At 35.5% G+C, this 20,722-nt stretch overlaps 1 protein-coding gene across 1 annotated transcript in view; it reads left to right on the forward strand.

The window, feature by feature from the left end:
* The window catches only part of GALNTL6 (polypeptide N-acetylgalactosaminyltransferase like 6), a 515,167-nt gene that overhangs the window by 52,287 nt on the left and 442,158 nt on the right, over nucleotides 1-20,722 (forward strand). The window lies entirely within an intron of this gene.

Here is a 20,722-nt window from a genome sequence, read left to right on the forward strand (position 1 = left end):
TGACACACTGCTTATCTTCTAGTCATCAGCAATTTGTCTTCAACCAAATTGTAATGGAAGCCTCTGCTCTTTCCTGAATACTTCAAAAGGGGACTTTAAAAATAGAAGCTGTAGCTAGAGCAATTGTTAAAAGCAGTGAGGAACACCTGAAGAAGTTTTGTCAAATGTAGTGTTTTAAAGTAGTTCATATTTGTCATCATAATTATGAATGCTAGATCTTTAACTTTTCTTAATATTAATAGCTACAGAGACTTGGACTAGTAACAGTACATTTTTCTTTCATAGTAAGCTTCTATAGATGGGCATGATTTTTTCACTTGAACAAAATCCCAATGACATCCACTAGTATACAACTGGTCCCTCTGTGTGCCATTTAGAAGCAGGAGCTCTTTGAGGTTCATATCTGATGAAGCATTTCAAAACCTACTTACCTCTAAGCACAGGATTTTAACCAGGTGATTTCGAAGTGAGACAATGTGTCACTTTTGATAAAATGAGGCCTGAAAAATTTTAAATTAAAAAAAAGAAGAGAAAACAATAATATCTACTATTAAGATTCTGAAAGCAGCTCCTTTCAGAGTGTTGGTCCAGAGATGAGCGCTGCACCCTTGCTGCGGCTGAGAAGGATCCAAAATTGTACTTGCTCTGTATTGCAATGAAAACAAAAACTTTCGCATGTTCTAAATGCCACAATCCTTCTCCAATGTTTTCATTTTAGCCTGGTGATAAAGGTGAATCTGTAGCACAGGAGTGTTACAACTTGAACAAGTTCAAGGCAATGTCCTACCTGATTAAGATAAGAATTATTTACCATAGCAACCCACCTAAAATGTCAGAGATACTTGAGTTGCTACTGCCCAAGTAACTAAATGTAACTGACATCAGTAATGATCATTAGAGATAAGTAATTATGTTTAGCAGCCGCTGTTTACTGCTTCTGGGTTTGAAACTGCATCTACCCTGCTTCTTTATGGTGTCATTTGGAGTCATCAGGTCATTTAGCTCTAACTCTGATATTTCAGGACCATACTGTGTAAACTTCACCTGAGCGGGGAAAGCAAAGACTGAAGTCTTCCCCAGAGACATGACCTTAAGGAATGAAAGCACTGTTTCAGGCATAGCACCGAATAACTGCATGAGGCATCATGACTATAGCCTGTCATTTTGTAGCAGGATGCGTATCCTGTATATGTTTTCCGAGGTAGTTGGAGAGAACACCATTGCACAAAATCTGTGATGGTGGAAACACTTGCTGAGTACCACTGAGTATGATGGATGTTTTCCATGAATGGAGTTCCTATCTTTGTATCTTGATGAAGTTACCCTGCCAACACTGAAATGTACCCAAGTACTCTAAAGTGATCATTAATATGCCTTGTTCATTCAAGTCAATGGAGATGCACAAAAGAATAAAGTTACTCATGTATGGGAGGGTTTGCATATCAATTATTGAACAGAAGGGTTGTTTTTTTCTGAAAAAATATTTATCCAAGCTTGACATCTACTGAAGAAGGTTTCTGAAATCTGACAGAATGAGCCAGAAAGAAAATAAATAATCATTGGCGTATTTTCAGGGGAGAGACGAAAGCATAATGTAAACATATTTTGCATAGTGAGGCACTGTCTACACTCAGATTCTAACTATTTTAAAATATAGTTAGATAGCAAAATTTCCCTGGTATAGCTGTACTTTACAAGAAAGAAAAAAGTGATTATGCAAAACCTGGTGAAGGTTTTTTGGTAGTAAAGTATCATAGTAAAATCTGATCTAATCAGACAAAGTAATTGGTGGCATAAGGCATTTTGTCTAGACAAAAGCAAATCTACTCCAGCGGTGTTACTAGCTTAAGTATAATTTAAAAAGAAAACCTGTACACACCACAGTTGCCTAGTAAAATTTTAGAACTATAAAGCCATCTTCTCATAAACTTTTCAGTATCAGTCTGCTTTCTCTGATGTTATAATGTGTCTGCGTGCCAAACGCCCAGTGGTTACCCAGATGGATGCACGCAGCTGTTCACTCTGTAGGCAGCAACCTTCAATGGAGAGGTATTTCAAGTCCTCAAAGATGTTCCTTTCATGACCATCCTGTGTAAATATAAAGTGCAAAAGGCAGACCTCTAAGAAGAAAGTACCATCACAACCGCAGAGAGTTCCAGAGTAAATTTTGGAAGTCATTGCTGCACCATTTTAAACCATTGTTTAATTATTTCATTAATTCAGTTAATTGAAATTACTTTTAATTAATTAATTAATTTCTTTAATTCAATTTAGTGGACAAAAATACAGTGTGGAGAAAGCATATCTAATTACTAGTGAATGCATAGTACTGCAGTTAAAATCCTCTCTTCAAATAGAATATGCTGTATGTCTTAAAACACGTTTTAATCTCAAGAAAATTACCCCCTCTCCTGACATAGGATAGAGTTGTTCTTACCATTTCTTAGATCTGTCATTTTTATCACTAGGTAACTTCAATGGACTTTAACATTTTTGTAACATATGTAAACTGATACATACGCATATCAGCCATCTTCTTAAAATGTCTGAAGCATCAAGAACATCAGCTTTGAAATACCAGGACAGATTCATGTATTAAGAATGAATCTTTACGGTCCTTTCTAATGTAGGCTTTAAAATTATTCATAATGCTTCTTTTATATTATAAATTATTGACTGGAAAAGCACAACTCAGCGAAAGTTTTTAAAAAGCTTTTACAAAATACCCTATTCTATGTATGCACATAGTTCTGTATGTACCGTCAGTGGTAAAAATATTTGGTGTTTTCTAACCTCTTCTGAAACTGGAATTAAGAGTAGGTGTTGCACTAAGCTATTGCCTTTGGGCACAAGAAAGTTACATTTAAAAAAGGCTACCTGGGCTTAAATGGAAGTAATGTATATCCCTTATTCACAGGTTATTTAAACACGTAAGATCCACATCCTTAGAGAACGAAATCTTGGTTTTTAAATTCAGCTTGGGAACCTAACTGCTATAAGGATCTGAACAATGGAAAACAAGATCTTATGTAAATCAGTAGGACTCACCATTTTACGTGATTCGTCTTATTTATTTATTTATTTATTTTCTACATTTTGTATAAATAAGATAAACTTATTTTTATCTTAAAATTTACAGAAAGATTGAATTGGTTTGGTAGCTCATAAATAAAGCTTTGCAAATCTGAAATCATGTTAATAACTCATTAAGTCTGAAGTAATTTTTTTTGCAGACCTTATTAATAAATGGTTAATAAAGTATGTTAAAAGATCTCATAATTCTCCACTAGCTAACTGTGTAAAACTGTGCTGTGCAGTTTGCAGCATGAAAATTTAAATTGAGTTCCATCAGTTGATTACCAATTATTGCTAAAATGATTCTTTATAGCCATTTATTTCTTACATTTCTAATTTTCTCAAATCGCTGGGTTCTTGCAATAAATCTCATAGGAGCCTTAAATGCCACCTGGAACAGCTGTTCTTCCGGAGTACTGACACTCCTTCTTCTAAGTTTAGTTTATTTTAGTCTCTGCTTAAACTTGTGTATGGCCCAGTCCCATTATTTTAAAGGAATCTTGCAAACAGGACAACTTTAAAATTGGAGAGTTTCCAAATGTGCCTGTTTTTTGAGAAAAGAACAGAGAAAGGAGATTATAATGTCTCTAATTGTTTTTATATTAGATAAGCAGAAAAATAACTGTGATAGAGGTTTCATACCGCTGCCGACTTTTTTCACTAGGACAAGATCGGTGTGGTTGATATCTTATATGCAGCTGTACAAGATTTGTTATCTAAGAAGCATCATTGTCAAATGAGGGCTAAGATATAATGAGGGCATTAGCAATGTTGTTGTTCATTTCCAATTACAGGATGTTGTGTTCAATCTTAATTGACAGTACTTTAAATTAAACCTGAGATTTGGTTCCATAAGTGGCAAAATCTTCACTAGACAGAGACATCAAGTAGAGAAGGATATTCTGTTCTGTGTTCAGATGCTTGTTTCTCATGTGCAAGTCTTAATTTTCAGCAGTAATAATCATCGAGTGAGAAAAAGGGGCCATTTTAGTATTTGTAATGTGGATATGTGTAAATAATTATGTGTATGAGACATATGTATGTACTCATGCTATTTAGTATAGGTATAATGTATAATGTTCACATACTTTCATATACATAGATGTAAATTCTTTCCTTATTGATTGGTCACATCTCTGTACTACCCCCACACAGTATGGTTGATAGTATAATATTTTCATAAAAAGGTCATTCAATATAACAGATACCTGGCATAAGAAAATACGGTAAACAAAATTCTAGAGTTTATGAATTACAGTAAGTACACATTTTATTATATGATACACTTTACATTTTACATTTTATTATAATATATATTTTATGATTATTACAAAGATTGTAGCTCCTGAAATAATGTAAATGTTGATTTGATACTGGTACTAAATTGCTCCTTACTTTTAGCTCATACAGCTATAGTTTTTACCTGTTCTATTGCCTGGCGGAAAAAGAATAACTAAAAAATAACAGGAACAAAAGATTTGAAGGCCCAGACTAAGTTTTGCACGTTCAGACTGCAGTTCCAGTGAAGTCAAAGAGAGTAACGTTGTCTGGCAGTATAATAGCAACATGGATATAGTTTAGTGGAGGCTCCTGAAACAAAGAAATACAGATCTGAAGTGCCAGATTACCTAGTAGGTAGCGTAGCAAAGGGTCACAAACCTATCGCTTAAAAACCATCTGTGACTGAAGTTGAGTGTGAATGCAGGAGAAAGTGTGATACTCTTCATTATTGGTTTGAGCACAACTATGTCTGATGAGTGTTTTCTGCTAACAGGAGTCTGGGCTATTGCATACTGTCAGTTTTCAAGCGAGGATACCGTTACAGGAGTTTGTAAGTGAGGGGATGGACTCAGCATTTCTGTGTAAAGAATTCATGTTTTCTACTGTTTTGAAGTATGTTTGTATAGCTTTTTGTTTTCAGCAGAGACAGAATGTCTCTAGTCATACACTATCTGCTTAATGAAATGCTCTCTGATGCCTCCTCTCTTCTGGGAGGATGGTACGAGTTCGTATTTTTAAGAATATACTTAAATTTGGGGAGTCCTGGTAAACGGTGTTTACTTTATCTCACTGACTTCCATAGGAGTATTGCCAGTGGATCCAGGAAATACTTAACATTTGGTACTTGATGCAAGACTGTTCCAGAACTTTAACTTCAGATGAAATAATGTGAGATGAAAACTGACGAGCAGGCAGGGATGGAGCTTCTGCTCCTTGTACTATTTAACAAACAGGGTAGAAATTTGCTCTGGTGAAGTGTGAGTCTGCTTTAATCCCAGCTGTGCCCATTGGCTTTCATGTCTTTATTAATACAGCGCAGGATTCTCACATTTCTAATCGGTGCAGCATTTGTACGGTGAGCCTGATGCTTCTGGCTTATTGCGAGTGTGCTGGCACATAGCTGCTAATTCAGCGTGGTCTGGGTTTGCAGGTTGAGCCTTGCAGGTCTAAGGAGTTGTGATGGTGCTGGATTCAATACACAGGTGTCAATTTTACTGCACAGTGAAGTCATCATGGGTATGTTGGACTCACTATTAGCATGCAGCCAGTCCTGTGCTTATGTGGTTTTATCTTCTTTACTCTGGACAAATTTCTGAGGGGAATAAAAGCAGACTGCATATTGCAGTTCTGACTTCAAACCCTTTCAGTAGTTGCATATGTGTTTGTATTGTGAGCAAAATGTTCCTTTGCTGCAGAAATTAGCTAGTATTTGTAGAATATCAAAGGAAAGTTGAGGTGGCTTTTTGCGAAATTTTTCTTTCAAAACAAAATTCTAAATTTTTTCAGTCTTCACTTATGTCAAAATATAGTTGAATGGGTTGCTTTATGATTCCAAGGATTACTTGGCAATCCATGACTCTCAATGTTTCTGGTAAGGAAATGTAAGACTTTTCCCACAAGAGAAAAATGTTTCTTATGCTGTCTCTAAATTTATGGATAACTTTATTTCCAGTTAGATTGCATAACAATAAAACCATAACAAAACAGTCTTTTGGAAGGTTTTTTTAATGTATGCCAAGCATTAATATATAAAGAGTTAATGGGCAGATGTGCCTGAATTTTCTAGAACCAGTAATACATTTGAAGGGAGATGATTGTGAGAGTGATACAGCTGACTGTCACTAGCATAACAGTGAAAGAGGAGAATGTAACACAACATAATTTGCCTGTGGGTCAGGATGTAAAAAAAGCTGCAGGGGAGACATACTCTAGTTCTTTGGGCCTATCCAGATGTCAGAGAAAAGAAAAAAGAAACAGTTGGGCAGTAGATTGATTTCTCCACCCCCACTCCCCCCATGAGTAAGTTCAGAGGGGACTGATTGTGGAACTGATAAATCTGGATAGGAATTTCTGATATTTTTATAAAGTTAGGCTCTTCAGTTAATTTTATTTAAATTGTGCATTTGACATGATTTCTCTCTCATCTGATAATTCTAATCAGCATCACTGTACTACACAAAAATGTGTATCCTTAAAAAAAATTGAGGTTCTAGTCAGAGTTGACAGTCACTGGAAGGTTTTTTGGATTATATAGTCTTTTAAATTTAAATGTCATCTCTGAGGGGTGTTGAGCAGGGGAATAGCTTGTGCTTGACTTGGTGTATCTGTGATTGTGCTGTGTATCCTCAGTTGGTATTCCCTGGAGCTGAACAACTGTACCACTCTGTTTCTGAAAAGGGTAGAAACTGTGGTAATTTCTGACATCAGAGGTAGTTCTTTCTCTTCATTTTAAAACATGCCTTTCTAATTCATAAATGGAAAATATGAGGGAACATAGGATTAAAACATCAGGATCTCTTCCTGGCTTGCATAATGACTCCGTAGCCCGTTGAAGTTACACTGTTACATCTCTAGGAGAATGTGGCAAATAATCAGAATTTTAGATATTTCAGGATGACTTCAGGTAGTTTCTTTCATGGGGTTGGAAAGGGCCAAAGAGGAATTAAAGACCTCCCTTCTAGCTTTCCAAGTGCCTGGGGGGATTCAGAGGAACATCATGCTGACTTGGTTCTGTAAAGGTGATTTGTAGCTTCAAGGGAGATGTGCCTCACTGCTTTTCCTTTTGAAGCATAGCTGAGCTGAGGTCAACTCTCTTTTGAAGCCCCACAGTTACCAAGAACGCAAGCTCTTGTCTGCCTTGTCTAGCCTTTTCTGACGCTACTGAGCACTTTTGCCCATCTCTGTGAATATGCATCCGCGAGTGCGTTTGTGTGTTTGTTGGTTAAACGTGTTAATATATTACACTGTCATGCAATAAATTTAGTTGTTTTGCTTTGGTCTCCTTCCTTACCCAATATTTGAAGAATTATTTCCATCAAGACCACACTAGTGTCCTGACCAATTAAGTCAGTGCTGGACAGTAACTCTGCTTAAAAATAAATGCATGAATAAATCTATCAAGAATGTTTCCTTTCTTAAATGTGGAATTTATTTCCCTAAAATTACATTTTTATTTAGGTTTAGAAGTCTTTGTTCCTAGGTTAGTAATTGCTGTAGGCCCTAGGCTGAAAATGAGAGCTTTGCCATTAATATAAGAGGCATACCAGATTCAGTGGGGAAAAGGAACTGGACATACTTCCACAGATTTGTATTTTTCGTAAGTAATTTCAATGGAATGAGTTAGGTTCATATAATTTCCTAGCTATGAAAAATTCTGGGAATTAATCTCTCTGTTTCAAGTGTATTTTAGCATAAAAAAAAATACTATGCGGTAAATCTGTGTTCACTTTCGTTTGTTTTTTACAGTTTGAAATGACTGGAGTTGTATTGTACAATTAAAAAAAAATAAACAAGTTCTATGAAACATTGTGGCATAATCCCTGACCTTAAAAGCATAGTATATAAATTATATTAAAATTGGAGACTTTAAAAAAAATAATATAATTCCCTTCAGAAGTATATGCAAATTATACAGCAGATTGTTGGGGAATTTTTAGATATTGTATGGCTACGTCATTGTGTAATCTTTAAGAGGTATTGATGGTGAAGATAGGCAAGCAGTGTGTTGAAAGTAACTTTACCACACAGTCAAGTGTTCTCTTGCCATAGATTAATGCAAAGTGTTTGATTAGGGAAAATTTCATTTCTGTGGTGGATCACTTGTCTACATGTTGCTGAAGTAGCCTTTTCCTTGGGCTTGTTCCATTCAGTCAGAGCTCTCAGAGTCATCAAGGTGGCCCACAGCAGCTTGCAAAACTGGGATTTTTATATGTAAATCCAGATGACCTACTTTCCACCCAGGTCCCCACTTCATCTTTGTTTCTTTATTGACTGCCTGTAAGCCTCCAGAACCGAAGGTCTCGGGAACATAAATAGAATTCAGACTATCTGGACCTGAGCTTTTGTCCTCAAGATAAAATGAGATTCATAGCATGTACAAATTGGTGTTTGTGTCCTTTAACTGGTGTTCCATACACAGGTGAATTTCGCCCTTTAAAAATGCTTTAGTGTCTGTAGTTCTTAAAAGAGAGGTTTTCATCCTGAAGTTTTGGGTTTTCTTTAAATAGCTCAATGCTAAACTTCTAGAAAGTAGGGAAAATTCTGCTTTCATCCAGTCTCTTGTGACTTGTTTTTGGTAAATAAATAGACAACACTGAGAGAATACAGAAGCCATGCCCAAAACAGATGGAGCACATTTAACAGGGAAATTTGGGATATCTATTCTCGCTACACATCATTTTCATAATTACTTTATGTATTTTTTTTGTGGAGAACTTTGTGATAACCTGCTTAAGAAGTGTATTCATTTTGGGTTGTCATGCCTGTGAATTCCCTCTTGAAAATAACAGAGGAGAGGAGTTGTTACTGTTTTATATTTTAACTTCTAGTGATTTTCTGAAAGGAGTTTACAGTATTTCACTTTTGCGCCAGGAGAAAACTAGGGGAAAAAAACCCACACCTTCAAAAAAGTTTTGTTGAATAGAATTCTATCATCTCTCATTGGACAAATCAAAAAAAGACTTTTCAGCCTTGATGGATAAAGTAATGTAGAATAAAGCAGTGTAGAATAAAAGAACACCATACTAGTTGCAAACTCCTTTTAAATTCAATGTTTAATTGCAATAGGATCCTTTTTTTATTATTATTATTTTACCCATGACAATTTTTATGATAAAAAACCAAAAGCACAGAACAGACACAGTTTTCTGCATCTCTTCTACCTAATTGTTAATTAAGATTTAATTTAATTGAAATTGGTAACAATTTTTGCTAACTTTTTGTACTGTGTTATCATAAAAATGGTTTAGTATTTAACTTTGGTCTCGGTGGCTCACATAACTCCCCCCCCCCCCCCTTTGTCCCCCCAAGATACTACACTAGCTGCTGTTTTTGTTACCTTTCACAGGATTCTCTGGAAAAGCCGGAAAGGTTCCAGCTTTGCTTTGATCTCACTTCACATTGCATGAAGGAGGCAGTTCAGTTGCAAAAAGTAGCATCTTTCTTAGATCTTTTTGTCTGGAAACCATTTCTTGGGTTCAGAATTTTGCAGCAAGGAATTTTAGAAACTGAACCAGCTAGAAAGAAGAAACAATTGGGCTAACTGAGTTGGAGGTAGACTATAATTTCTGCTTTTTTCCCCTCTCCATACTCCTGTAGAACAAAACTCCAAGCATTATAATTTTTTTTTCCTGTAGAGTCTCTGTGTCTATGCCTTCATTTCAGTAGTTTGTCTGAGTCCTTTTCCACAGGCTCAGTTAGTGGAAATGAGAATATTGAATAACCTTTGAAACAGAAATTATGGTGATGTCTTACATCACCTGACAGATGAGAAAGGAACAATGGAAAAATGGAATATTCCCCTGCTTCTCCTCTTGCATCCTTACAGAATAGCCAAGCAGAAATTAGTCCTATGCTAATATTTAATTTCTCTTTGTTGTAGTGGATAGCAACAGATGTTTCTTGGCTGAATACAGGTGGAAGGAAAAATTACTATTTTTTTCATACATCTGCAGTAAATACTGCCTTAATCTGTATTCAGATCACTGAAATTAAAGAAATGTCTTTTGCTGTCATGTATCAAGTGTGACAAAGTATGCCAGAATCTGTCCCAGAGATTCCCATGAACCAAAGGCTTTCATACCCATATCCTTTTAAGGATATAGAGATCTAAAAACAGTAGTAATAAAATTAGAAAACCATTTTATTTCCCACTCCAACTTACAGAATGTTTCTCTGCTAAAGTGAGAAAATAACGTGCTTATAAAAATGAGTTACTGTATTTTGTACAAGCAATAATGTGTAGTTCTAGGTGTACATGTAGTGGATACTACAAGGAGATTACATGTAGGTTCATAGAGGACTAGCAGGGAAACATGCCTTACCTTCAAGGTGTACGGGGGCTTTTTCCTAAAAATCCTCAGTAAAGATCTTTGTTCCTCAAATAGAAATGAAAGGGAGTTTTATGCCCATTATCTGTGTAATCTTTGCTATAAAATCAGAGAAGGACAAGAGTACAGAAATTATAGCATGGTTAATAACCAAAGAGAAAAGTAATGAATTGATATTGAGGAAGCAAAGACAGACAATATGAATAAATTTGATTTGTTTTAAAACATAGGCCTGAAATGCTGTATTACTTGGAAATTGCTTAATCTTTCTTTGGACCTAGCTTCTTCAAACTTAAATCTTGTTTTCTTTATACTTCAATACTAATGATACAGCAAGGTGTAAAATTTAAGCTTTGTTTAATACGGTTGGATGATTAATTATAAATGGAAAGTGAATGATGATAAGTGTACTTTATTAATCTCCAGTTATCTTTTCTACTATTATGATGCATTGGCTTTGCCTCATAGTATGCCTAACAATAAAGGAATATTAATACATCCTCAATGAATAGAGCTGAACAATCAGTCATATGCTTTTATTTTGCTATTGAATACTTGTTTCCAAACCAATCTGCTGCAGAAAGACAATCGCTATGAATCAGCAGCTGCTATTATCACTAAATAGAGACTGTTGGTTGCTCTGAAGATGGAGTTTTCTAGTTTTTGTAAGATTTACATAAGTGTTTTTCTGAACAGAATGAAAGTTATAATCTGGACATTTGGTGTTTTCATTTGGATCTTCCGGTTGCTTTCTCTTCTACTAGACCTATCATAATGCAGATGAAATCCATACAAATAATGAACAAGTCTTTTTCTTCAGTGGCTTGCATATAAGATCTGATCTCTGTCATCAAAGTCACTGGCTAAGCTTAGAGTTAAAAACAGAAACAAATACAGAATTTGAAATTCATGTCTTTAGTTGTTGTTTTAGTGAGTTCCTTTCACAAAAAGATGCATGCTCTGTGCTCTCAGCTGGTGACAGCATTCATAAAGAAGCTCTGGCTAAGACTCGTATAATTGGAGCTTTTACAAGAGGATTTGCGTTTCTCTCGGTGTGGCAACCCCACAATAACTAGTAGCAGGTAGAGAGCGCCCTGGGAAGGTTCATGATCAATGGAGAGCTGCTGAATGAGGCAGCCCAAAGCCAGCGAGCTTGCCGACACCTTTTAAAGGCAAAATCTGTCCTGGATGGGAAACGGCTGGTAGATGGGATGTCGTTTGTATGTAGGTCTCCTGTTGTACAGCTCTTCAAAGAAAGGGAAATGCTTCAGAGGGGAGGCAGAATGGTCGTGGAGAATTTTTTGGCACTATTTATGAGTTAGTACTCATGAAAGGCTGGAGAAAAGGAAATTAATATTAAAAAGCAATGAGATTTAAGGACTACTTTAGTAATATGAGGTAGATAAAGATAATATGTGAAATATGATTTAATGTTTCTTAAATGTAATGTGTAATAAAGCGTAGATATTTTAAAATAATTAAATTCATCATGTTTATTACAGTAATACTTAAATATTAGTGACGCATATGGTTCCATAGCTCTATAGTCCCCATCCCACCATAATTATAAACTCAATAGTATGTACAGAGAATGATGAGGGGTATAGGCTAGGTAGTGTGCGATAGTGTGATTATTGCACATTTGAGGACTTTTAGCTCCCCGAGGAGACCAGAAAAGCTCATTATAAAATGTCACACAGAGATTTTTAGGATAAGAGGCTGTGATCCATACCAGTGATAAGGGAGCACAATATCTCCCCCCTTATCTTCAAAGTACTTTCATGACAGATGTCAACAATATGGATGATTACTGTGTCATTTAAAAGGGAAAAGAGAAAGCTAAATAATTGTATGGCACAACTGAATATATTCAGTGATTGTATTTTGAATAAAATTATTTTATATTTTCATTATTAGCCTTAATTTTAGCTTGTCCCTTGTTGGTTAGCTAAGACGTATTATTTCTGCTCCTTGAAAGAATGTGTGCGTTTGCAAACAGTTCAGGAAGGAATCATGAGACTTTTCTGTAATTTGCTCTTTGCAGAATTTGGACTGCTACATTTTCATAGCCTGTTCACTGAGAACGTAAGTTATTTTATGGAACGTATGTGCATTATATATTTCATGTGTACACACACACGTTAATTTCCCCTTAATTCTTGCACCTCAAACTGCAGTGCTTTCTCTGTTCACTTCACTGATATTTTCACAAAGCCAAGCCTGTAATTCTGGTAAATACTAACGTTACAATGTAAGGTACAGTTTTTTTGTTGTTGGTTGTTTTTGTTAGTGGTGTTCCCTCCCTCCCAAATGCAGAAAAAAAGAGAGCTGTAGATATTGTCTGTCTTGCTTGCTTTTTTCTTTCTTTTCCCTTTTCCATTTCCCTACCACTTCAGTCTCTATTACTTGTAGAATCAAAGCTTGAGTTAATAATTGACTGAAATTGGTTTATCTTTCCTAAGAAAATAAGAATTGATTTTTTTTTTTTTTTATGCTGCTTCAACTTTTAGTGACACTTGGGTAGGTCAACATTTCACAGTCCTGTTGTTCCTAAGCTCAAAAAAAAATGTTTTCTGAGCAAATTTTCTTCCGTAAAAGCAATGAAATAAAAGAAAAAACCAAACAAACCCTACAATATACAGTAGATGATATATACTTTGCAACTTGTATTTTCTTTGGAATATGATTCTTTGCGTGTTTATGTGTATATATAATTGCAAATGTGATACAAATAAATGCTACATACATACTGTGAAAAATACAATTATATTGGTATAGTGATAGCAGACGTTATTCTGAGAAGAGCAGGGAAGAATTAGGTATCTGCTTTTACCTCAACACTCCCAAACTTTCTTTCATTATTTTGAATAACCAAAAATTTAATGAAACCATTTTGACAAGCTGAAATAAATGATACTCTCTTCCTCTGCCTGTTCTTTTGTTGTATCTCAAAACTTCTACCTAACTAGGTCAGAAATTTCCATCATTTTCACTGTGATTTCTCCATGCAGTACACTTCCGTTGTAGTTGGTGAGAATTTGAACAAAGAACAGCAATAAGATCAACCTCCCTCTGTAGAAAGATTTTGCATCATTGAAGCAAGATAGCTGAGGATGTGGCTTACAGTGATTTGGAGATTTTCTTTGGTTTTTTTGGACTCGGGCAGCTCCACCAGACTGTTTAATATAAATGAACGTGCCATGTTTAGTAGTAATAAAACAGATGGATGTAGAACTGTTATCAAAATGGACTGTATTAGAATAGAAGTTGTGCAGAACACCTTAGGCTAAGTACCTTTTTGTTCTTTTGTAACTGCATATGCAAATACATATCCTGTCAATATGTTTCTCTTCCTGCAGCTGGCTTTTTTTCCTTTATCTACAAATCATTAACCAAGGAAATGTCAAAATCCTGAGAAGAAAGGCTTGTGTGGAAAAAATACTGTGTATTATAAACATGTATACTGACATGATTTATGTGTATTCACTGCAGGAAATTTTCTTTCTATTTTTGAAGGAATAGCTTTTAAGCAATTTATTTACCTACAGCAATAAATCAATGAATGTGTTACATCTATGAATAGATTTTGAAGTGTCCGCCTGAACATAAAAAATCTCATGGGTATTAAAAGCCATTATGTTCTGAAATTGTAACATATCTTGAGCTTCTTAGACAAGACATTAATATAATCAGAGATGTTCACTGTAGTTACTGAAAATATTCTTGATACTGATGTGGGATTTAATTTAATAAATTTAATTTTAAAATTTATTAATTTTTCCATAGACTGTCTGTAAATGGTTGAGGTTGCATTTATAATTGTACAAAGTTTTTGGAAGCAAGTTTGTTGTTTGTGTAACTTTGGCTGAGTTTTGTGCATGTGCAAGTTGTATTCTTTAAAACATGAAGCTGTATTTTGTATTTTATGAATGGTTAGTGCTCGCTCTTCTCTTCCCCCCACGCTGTGAGTCTCTATGCTGTTAATCTACGATTACAAATCAAATACAAAGCATACTGCACTATAATCAATTAAAGAGGGAAACCAGTATTAAGAGCTGTTGTAATTCAGAACCACCCCCGCCATGTAAAGTGTCTTGTTTTCCATTTAAGAATGCAAAATTAAACATTTTGAAGTAACAAATCCAAAGCAGTTCTCTTTAATACCCTATGAATTCAGAAGCACCCTGTTATTGATTAGTTGTGATTGATCTGTTCAACTTCCCAGTAGTCCCAAGCAGCAGAAGCAGCTGCTGTCCTGGGCACGTTTTCTGTGTGCACAGGCATGGGTGTAGGTGCACACCTGATTCTGTGGATGGGTTCCCCTTTTGCTCTGGTGAAAAAAGTTATCTAGTTTACTATCCTAAATGTATTGCTTGACTATCGTACCTTACACCTTCCCAGACTGCTTCCAAGAATGCTATAGAAATGGTTATGGGATTACTTACCAGTCAGCCACATGACATTGGATTGCTGTTGTCTTAGCATGAGCCTCGCTTTAAATGTCAGGCTTACATACTCAGTTGTCATAGTTTTGTTGACTGTCTGTGACTGTCAGTATTTTAATGTGGGATGTTGGAATATTTTAATGTACCGTTTATTAATAGAAGGTGGTTATAAGAGGAGTAGTACCTGGTGTAGAAATATGTAAAAATTACTTCCTCTAATTTTTTTTTTTTTAATCCTTACCTGTAAAAGCTATGTTGTTCCACACATATATGTCCTAGGCTATAACATGTCTTTCTCTACTCAGGAGATTCCTTGACTTATTATTGTGGAACTAATTTATTGGAAAAAGAAAATCAAGCTTCAGATTTATTGTTATTCCTGGTGAAATGCTATGCATTTGACAAAGACCATAATCTTTGAGGATCTGAATTATTATTCTTTTTTCTTTTCCCTAAGACCTTGTAGTGTTCTGGTATCCAAATCACAGATGACAGTGTCTTTTTATCACTAGCATTAGTTCTTTATTGCACAACAGGTTGCACAAGGTGAAACAGAATCATTATAGCAACGGTAAGTCCCTACATAGTAACAAAATCTACTTTCATCTTGGGTATGATCTCATCTGGCAGAAAAGATAGAGAAAGGAGCAAGACTCCTATGTGATTCTGAGCTGTGTTAACAAATCCCAGCTTGGAGTTAAAAGAAATTTTAAGTGTGTGCATTCATAAATGTCTTATGTATACTTTAGAAAGTGATTTAGGAACAAGTAACCTCCAAAATACAGTGCCATCTGCACACTCTACAAACACTAAAGTGAAGAATCTTGTAAACATTTTATAAACAACATGTGCAGATTTCAACCTGTATTTAAGCTACACCAAATTTTTTGCATAAATTTGCCAAATTTAAAGAAAAACCTTGCACAACTTTTGAGAAAGTAGTGAGCTGGTCACTTATCCCTGTTCCCTATTGTGAACATCGAAGATGTGACATTTTGTTTTGTATGTTTTTCCCCTGTGCAAGCTGGCAATTCTCCACAAGAACAATTTTCCAGAGTTGCATAAATAAGGGCAGGTAGGTGTATTTTCCTTTAATCGCTCTATAAAGAATCTTTCCTCTAAAGCATTGTGTTGAGCACTGGATAGAATGCCAGGGAACTGATTACAAAGATATCCATAAAAGAAAAATACCAGTCTCATAATTCTGTATTGATTACCTAAGCATTAGTGACTGCTGCATACCGTGTCTCATGAAATCACTGGATATGAAGTGTGAATACTCTTTAAGAAATTTTATTGACTTCAGTCTGACAGTTTTATTCTCACATTAGTAAATCGTCTCAAGAGTGCTGCCTTTTTCATGTGACGTGTCCAGAAATTCAGTTATCATTAATAGAACAAATGCTACATTGCAAGCATACTCTTACCAATAACTAAGAAAAATATTATCTCCAAGTGCCTAAAACTGCAGAGGAGCCTGTGTGCCTAGCTACTGAATAGCTGAAAATGCCTTCTTGTAAATATTTCAGTATTGTTTATGAGGGCAAATGAAATCAGTTTCCCTTATTCTGCACACCTACCCCCCAGGATCCTGTGGTATGTGGTTTCCGAATGACAAATAAGGGTATTTTTCATTGTTAGCATCAATTTGTGGCTGCAAACCAGGTTTCCTCCTCTGATTCCTGTTGATTTTCATTCTTGACCTTTGTTTGCTTCTGTGGCTGCTGGCTGGGTATCTAAGCTCTGGTTCTTTCAATGAACCAAATGCTGTAGGGTACATCCCTCTTTTCATGCCGAAGGCTTAGCTCTTCTAAAAGGAGTGCCATTTGAGTCGTAGCAGCTTTCTTACCACTTGTGCCACAGAAATGACAAAAACACTACTCCCATTTTCATTCCTCCTCTCTTTTTGTGGGTACTCAGTCTCTCCCAGCTGACGGCACAGTACCACCCACACTCTTGCTACTGGAGGAGGTAGAGCTTTCACCACCCAGCTTCCTACTAAAGATTTGTATTTCAATGTCAAGATAAAACTCAGTTCTTTTCTATGGCAGAGAAAGGTCCAGGTGAAACTTACGATTTATTTTTATTGGTGGTGGCTGTTACTACAACACAGCTCAACAGGATTATAGTGCAGTTCCTTTTATACTAAATCCAAACCAACACTCCAGCCGTTCCTAGTGTTTGTAGAGGTTTTGATCTAGACATGGCCAGTACAAATGCAGAAACCTCGTGAACAATTAAAAATCAACATCTCTGAAATCTGTGAAACTCTGTAGGCAGACTTGAGCCTTGTCATTTGTATCCAATTTTAAGTACCACTGTTCGTTCTTTTTTTTGTGTATGTGATTGGGGGGGAGTGGGGGCAGTTTTTGGGTTTTCTTTGTTTAGTTTTGTGTTTACTTGGTGGTGGGGTTTTGTGAAGCTGGGGAGAGAAGTTTCTCCATGGGGAAGAAATAACAAAAGAGTGTTTCCTTTTTCTCATCTTGTTTGTGAAAGCACGACAAGGAAAGTAAGGTTAAAAGTAAAATATAATTTCCTGTGAAAGTGACAGTAAATAGGAAAGATGTTTTGTTTATTTCTTTTGAACCAGTAGTAGACATAAACAAAAAAGTAAATGTTGCTTTGAGTCAGCCTTTGGTACTTGTCTTATGAAATAAAACTTTTGCATAAAGTCTTTTTATTTGTTCTGACATTACAGAATTCTTCAATTTGAAACTAAAATAAGTAAGTAGCATATATAGTAATTTGTATATGCCAGTGGCTTCAGTGTTGAAGTATTGAAAAATTATGACTGAGGTCAGAAAATGTACGGTATATTTAGCAATGGTTAGACTCTTTAATAAATTAAGAAACATACACAATTGTCTGGTGGGTTTTGTTTTTTTTTTTTAAGAAAATAGTTTTAAAGGATGCTCATTCATTTAAATTTGCTGAGAATATTCATTCAGAATGCACGAGTTTTTCATTTGCATGAAAGAATACACGAGAGTATTCTTTTCAGAATGCCCGTTTTTTAAAACACGCTCAATTTCTAAATGTACCTACCTCGATGTAGTACTGACAATGATCTAAAGCATGCATGTGTGTGTGTATGTATACGTTTCTTTGTATCTAGGGAGCAATTATCCAACTTGTGAGCATAACTAATTTCAAACCGTGTCTCTGGAGCAGCAATCTTCTTCTCTTCCACACTTGCAGAAGAAACTGGTTTGAATTCTCTGTAAACTGCTTTTCACTTTGAAGGCTTTGCTTGTTTTTCTTGTGAGTTGCTGCTAGTGCCAGAACTGCTGTGCAAAGAGACGATCCTTCCCCAGGTGCCTGAGTTGGTGTGAATGCTTGCTTTTCAGGTGAAGTCTGCCACTTCAGTGGCACTTGATACTATCCCAAGCACCTCCTTATTTTCAAATACAGGTTTAGGAATAATTTTGTGCTTTAATAAAATTGAGGGTTTGCTTACACCCTTTGCTAAATTGGTCACTGTGCCAGGTGGTAAAAGGAGATAGGAATCCAGACCTGTAATGTAAGGTTAATCCTTAGATCTTCAGAGTTAGGTGTACTCAAGAGCCCCTGCAAGTCTTTGGGTTACAGGTGTGATGGATCCTTGGAGTTCTCTGTTCACTCTAGCTGTGCGAGGGCAAAGAGTTTCATGATGTTAAGATTTGTTCAGATTTATTTTGGAAGTGATATTTTTACTACTTCTGTGGACTTGGGTATTTGAAAGTTGTATCTGTTTCTTACAGAAATGTATTTTCTTCAAAGATAAGCACACCGTGGTTTAATATGATTGGCATGTCATAGACAGAAGTTTTATATATATATATATATATGTATTTTATATTACCATTATTTATATTATAGCAGAAGCTTTTTGAGATCTAAGGTGTCATAATGTCTTTAAAAACACAAAGAGAACATAGTTAAAGCAAAATGTTATCACTGTCCTTTCAAAAAAATTAGATTGTTATCTCTGAATCAAGATTTCAAGGTTTGTTCGTGTTACCTTACAGTATGTTCTTTCTTACAACCCTTTGTAAATCCTGTATGTCATATATCATATCCTAAATCATTTAGCTACTGTACACTTGTGTGCTAGTATTGTAAAATGAGGAATACTCTGCCAATTCCAAGGATATTTTTACTCTATTTTTTTTAGCTGACAGAACAGATGTAATTAAGAATGGACTGATTTCCTGGATGTATTTGAAAGTCTTTACAGAAAACTAATCATTTTCCTTTTTCTTTTGTAAATAAAACTCTAAATGCTTTGTTGCTATTGTGTTTTGTTGGCAGAGGTGCAGTGGAGCAGATGTCTTCACATCAGTGTCAAGTCCTGCTGTAGAGGCTGCAGTTTGCAGATTTCTTTTACTAATGGAAGTATGCAAGGCTGTAGGTCAAAATTTTCTTCTTCAGAGTCAGCTTGTTTAATGCCATCGTTGTTATGGTTAAAATCTACCACTATTTCAAAATATTGTCAAACAGTATCGGTTACTTGGTAGCTTGAATTAATCCCTTGTCAAAGCAATGTTCAGTTTGGAGATATTTTTAACGGGTTTCATAATTTCTTTATCATAGCCCAAGTACTTTGGTTTTTGCAGTTTTGGCAAACTCTGAATGCAGCAGAGCAGCAGTCATGATCCTAACTAAAATGTGCCATACAAGATGACACTGATGATTTACAGTTGACTTCTTATTTACAAAATGTTGTGATAAATGTGTTGGGGTTCCCCCCCCCCAAAAAAGTGAATAATTGGTAACATGAAAGGATAAATTCACTTAATTTATTGGACTTTTTTTTTTTTTTTTTAAGAATTAACTTTTTCCAATTTAATGTTGAGGTTTCTTTGCATTCACTTCTACTAACTTCAGTGGTTTATGTGGATCATTTTTGTAATCCTCTAAACATTAAGATGCCCATATTAAAAGTAGGAGAAATTTTTGTGAGAAATTGTTCATTTTTCATTGAAAAAAAGTATCTGGTAGAAACACTTGAGAAGGTATAGTCAAATTTCTTGTGTGGGAATGTTGCATCTGGAGGGAATTTTTAGCCCTAGAGTTACCTTCTGTAACCTGAAAGCTTTCCTTTTGTTCTTTAGAATATCTGGAAAAATAGAAGTTTCTACAAAACATAAGATTTTTGCCTTCTAATGAATTTTTACCACTATCTGATCTTTAATATATCTGGCTTCCACAGCATCCTACACTGGCTGCTTGGAATATAAACTGCCTTTGATGTATGGCACATCTTGGAAGAGGGCCTTCCTAGGAATCCTTCCAAAATAAACTTGTTAAGAACAGGCACCACCCTTGTCTTTAGCTCAGGGGCAGAAAGGAAATAATATTCACCTTCTTTACTGAGAAGTCCTTTAACTGTAATGTTCATTGATGAATGTCTGTTCAGTGGCGCTTCTGCTGAGATTTCCAGAAGTACCTCAAATCTACGAAAAATAATGGATTTCACAGTTCCTGTGATGTCTGAGAAAGTATTTTGTTGTTTCAGGGTTGGTTTGTTTTTTTTTTTCTATTAAAGGGTGCTCCCTTACAGCTTGCATTATGAGAAACAATAAGTAATGTTTCCTTATTCAACTTTTTTTATACCATTCATGATTCTGTAGCCCACTAAGCTGAAGAGTCTTGGAGCTGTTCTTGGAAGCTTTTCATGCCTTTGATCACCTTTGCCATTCTGTGTACAAGGTTTTTAGCTTAATTTTAGTTTAGTCATATGTTTTTGAGATAAGGTGAACATTGTGCAATACTCAAGGTGCTCAACTACCATAGAGTTATGTAGTGAGTGGCCTAATAATTTATTCTCTATTCCTTTATAATAATTCCAGAGGTTTTGTTATCCTTTTGGCTTCTACTGGAAAGAGATTCCAA

Source organism: Harpia harpyja, chromosome 2 (assembly GCF_026419915.1).
Source record: "Harpia harpyja isolate bHarHar1 chromosome 2, bHarHar1 primary haplotype, whole genome shotgun sequence".
NCBI classification, from domain to species: Eukaryota; Metazoa; Chordata; class Aves; order Accipitriformes; family Accipitridae; genus Harpia; species Harpia harpyja.